The following is a 4,515-nucleotide window of genomic DNA, read 5'->3' on the forward strand; positions in this document are numbered from 1 at the left end:
TCTACAGACGACAAGATGCATCCCTGCGCGTTTTTATCTCATCGCTTGTCCCCAGCCGAACGTAATTACGACATCGGTAACAGGGAGTTGTTGGCAGTCAAAGTAGCGTTGGAGGAGTGGCGTCACTGGTTAGAAGGGTCAGGGGTACCTTTTATCGTCTGGACTGATCATAAGAATCTAGAATACATTAGAACGGCTAAAAGATTGAACTCCAGGCAGGCTCGGTGGGCACTTTTTTTCGGCCGTTTTGATTTTACTCTCTCGTACCGCCCGGGTTCTAAAAACATCAAACCCGATTCATTATCTCGTATTTTTGAGCCTTCCGAACGCCCGTCTACTCCCGAGTGCATTTTACCCGAAACCCTATTTGTTTCCACACTCACATGGGAGGTCGAATCGAAGGTCAAGTCGGCCTTAGAAGGGGTAACGCCTCCGCCCGGTTGCCCACCGAATCGTTTATTTGTGCCGGAGGAATTACGGTCCGACGTCATTCAGTGGGGTCATTGCTCCAACGTGGCTTGTCATCCAGGAGTCAACCGAACCAGTTTCTTGGTTAAGCAACGATTTTGGTGGCCACTTATGGCTCGTGACATTCACAGTTTTGTCTTGGCTTGCTCAGTTTGTGCCACTGGTAAGACTTCTAATCGACCTCCAGATGGGTTACTCCAACCGCTGCCAGTCCCTTCGAGACCCTGGTCCCACATCGCGCTAGATTTTATTACCGCCCTCCCGCCCTCCCAGGGTAACACAGTCGTTTTGACCGTGGTGGACCGGTTCTCGAAGGCGGCTCACTTTATCCCCTTACCCAAATTACCCTCAGCTAAGGAGACAGCGTTGACTGTCGTAGATCACGTCTTTCGTTTACATGGCCTCCCGATGGACGTGGTCTCCGACAGGGGACCCCAGTTTGTGTCCAAATTTTGGCGAGAATTTTGTAGATTACTGGGTGCGACGGTTAGTCTGTCCTCAGGGTTCCATCCCCAGAGCAATGGCCAAACTGAGAGAGCCAACCAAGATCTGGAAAGGATGTTACGGTGCTTGGTCTCCAAGAATCCTTCCTCATGGAGCCAACAACTATCCATGGTGGAGTACGCCCACAACACGTTACCGGTGTCGTCCACGGGCCTTTCTCCGTTTGAGTGTAGTTTAGGTTACCAGCCACCTATTTTTCCCAGTCTGGAATCCGAGGTCGCGGTCCCCTCTGCTCACGCCTTCGTCCAGAGGTGTCACCGTACCTGGACTAGAGCCCGTGAGACTCTACTCCAGGTGGGGGCGCGCACCAAGGCCAAGGCCGATCGCCACCGGTCAAGGCCTCCCGTATACATCGTCGGTCAAAAAGTGTGGCTTTCTACCAGAAACATTCCTCTCCGCTCCGTCTCCAATAAGCTTGCTCCCAAATTCATTGGCCCGTTCACTGTCACCAAGATCATTAGTCCGGTGGCAGTCCGCCTCAAATTACCTCCGGCGTACAGGAGGATTCATCCCGTCTTCCACGTATCCAAAATTAAGCCCGTGTTTCATTCGCACATTAATCCGCCAGTCCCGGTTCCCCCCCCGCCGCGACTCGTAGATGGGGAAACCACTTATTCGGTCAACCGTATTCTGGACTCTAGGCGGAGGGGACGCGGATTCCAGTACTTGGTGGACTGGGAAGGTTACGGTCCGGAGGAGAGAAGTTGGGTACCTGCTAGAGACATCCTGGATCACTCCCTTATCGATGATTACAATCGACAGGTAAGGGAGTCTGAGAACGCCAGGAGGCCAGCAAGGCCCTGGCGTTCTCAGGAGGAGGGGTACTGTCACGGTATACTATTCTCTGGTTCCTTCTCGTCTCGTGTTTATGTTGTGGTATGAATGCACGTGTGTAGTGGGCGTGAGTGTGATGTCATTACCTGATCCGCTCCAGCTGATCATCATATCACCACCAGCTGCAGTCCATTTCCTCACCCTATTTATAACTCACCGGTTTTTGTCCTCTTTGTCAGATCGTTGTTTGATGTCTCCTGTGTCGGTGTTCCAGTCCTGTCATCCCGCTCGTCCGGTGTTCGTGTTCTTCGTGGATTGTCGTTTCGTTGTGGATTATCGTTTGGGTTGTGTGGATTCCGTCTTCTGTGTTTCACCACTTCACGGTTCCTGTCATCACTTCTGGCCATCGAAGTCCCTGCGCTACCATTCCACGCCCGTGTCATTGTTTTGGTCATTAATAAATTGAGTTACTTGCTATTGCTTCCTGTGTTCTGTTCCCCGCCATGACAAGAACGTTTTCTTTTTTCACTGCACCATTTGTTTCAGGGCTGCATAGAACACAGCCTGAATAGGTTAACGTTAATTGATTCCAGAAATAATATTTGGCGGTGCTTTGGTCTTTACTAGCCCGCCCTAGCGCCGCCCATTATCAATATTAAACACACAAAAATATATATACATAAATGAGATATATAATAGTGTTGTAAACCCCCTAAAACATGAAGACAGTGTTAGTTATATCCCAAATTAAAAAGGTACAATAGTGAGATGATAGAATTCAGCCTAACTATTAGGTTAATAGCCAGACGTTGATCCACACGTTTATCCACACGTACGTTATCCACACGTTTATCCACACGTACGTTATCCAGATGTTGATCCACACGTTTATCCACACGTACGTTAACCAGACGTTGATCCACACGTACGTTATTCGGACGTTTATCCACACGTTTACCCACGTGTACGTTATTCAGACGCAAAGTAAAAACAATCATTTTTCAGCTACGTCGCCGCCACGCCGCCGCGCACTTTGAGCGCAGCTCCAACACGTGACCGTGACGTGTGACGTCTCAAATCTTACGTCTGACGCCTGAATACTATGGGATTTTGGCCAGACGGCTCGCGAGCGTATACACGTTAGTTCACCTCTCAGTTTGCTTAGCGATCGCCAAAAAGTGCACAAATCACACCTCATATGACGTCTGCATAGATCAACAGCTACACGTTATTGACGTCTCTACGTGACGTGATATTTGCGTGTACGTCTCCATATAAAACAAATGGAGACGTACACGCACGTATACACGTGTGTTATCTGTCGTGCTTGTCAGTCTCGTCACCGAATGGAACATTTCGAGCGCCATAGTATTAGCGCCATAGTGTGTGTGTGTGTGTGTGTGTGCGCGTGCGTGCGTGTGTGGGTGCGTGTGTGCGTGCGTGTGTGTGCGTGTGTGTGTGCGTGTGTGTGTGTGTGTGTGCGTGCGTGCGTGCGTGCGTGTGTGCGAGTGTGTGCGTGTGTGCGTGCGTGTGTGTGTGTGTGCGTGCGTGTGTGCGTGCGTGCGTGCGTGTGTGTGTGTGTGTGTGTGTGTGTGTGTGCGTGCGTGCGTGCGTGCGTGTGTGTGTGTGCGTGTGTGTGTGCGTGTGTGTGTGCGTGCGTGTGCCTATTCATCCCACTAACTGCCTATTCTCAAGGTGAACATACACTGGCTGCCAGTTACATTTACGATTGATTTTAAAGTATTATTACTGGTGTATAAATCACTAAATGGCCAAGGACCTCAATACATTGCAGATATGCTCAGTGAATATAAACCCAACAGATCACTCAGATCATTAGGATCACATCGGCTAGAAATACCAAGGGTTCACTCTAAGCATGGCGAGTCTGCTTTTAGCTACTATGCCAGCCGCAGCTGGAACCAGCTTCCAGAAGAGATCAGATGTGCTCCTACAGTAGTCACATTCAAATCCAGACTCAAAACACTTCTGTTTAGCTGTGCATTTACTGGATGAGCACTGTGCACCTGTTCGTCCGACTGTTTGTATTGTATTTAATTTTTTATTCAAAACTTTTTTAATTATTCTTATTTCTTTTGATTATTTTCAAATCTTCTATGTAAAGCACTTTGAATTACCATTGTGTATGAAATGTGCTATATAAGTAAACTTGCCTTGTCAAATACCCAGCCCTAGAAGGTAGTGTGGCACCGATTATGATATATTAGTAAATATATTGTCTCATACTTTTTTAATATATGAAAAGCAGCAATTCCTTATGTATTATTCAATATATTAACACAATATACTATTCTGTATATTTTCAGATATACTGTTATTTCATATTGATCATTCATATTTGGGAAATATATTTTCTTTTCGCGAGGGCACTTACCATTTATGGGAAACTACACTGTAAAAATGAATCATGGGTCTTGTAATTTTTATTTAAAAAATTAAGGTGATAATTAAAAATATTGTGTATATTTCATTAAGAGAATTGTGTGTTGTATTGAAAATATTGAGAACATGGCACTAATAAAACCAAGAGATAAATTTTCCTAATTTTTTTCAGGAAACATACACAATTTTTAAACTTGAATTGAGGAACTGATTAAGCTGATCAAATTAAGGGAAAAAGGCTACCTATTTATTTCAAGAGAATTAGCTCAATTATTCAGTTTTATTTAGAGACACTATTGTTAGTTCCCAGCATACTTTGCTCAGACCTGGAATTAGAGAGTAATGTTAAAATGAAGTGTTATTTTA

The sequence above is a fragment of the Siphateles boraxobius genome, unplaced genomic scaffold (assembly GCF_051911475.1).
Source record: "Siphateles boraxobius isolate OS27281-9 unplaced genomic scaffold, OSU_SipBor_1 207, whole genome shotgun sequence".
Lineage (NCBI taxonomy): Eukaryota > Metazoa > Chordata > Actinopteri > Cypriniformes > Leuciscidae > Siphateles > Siphateles boraxobius.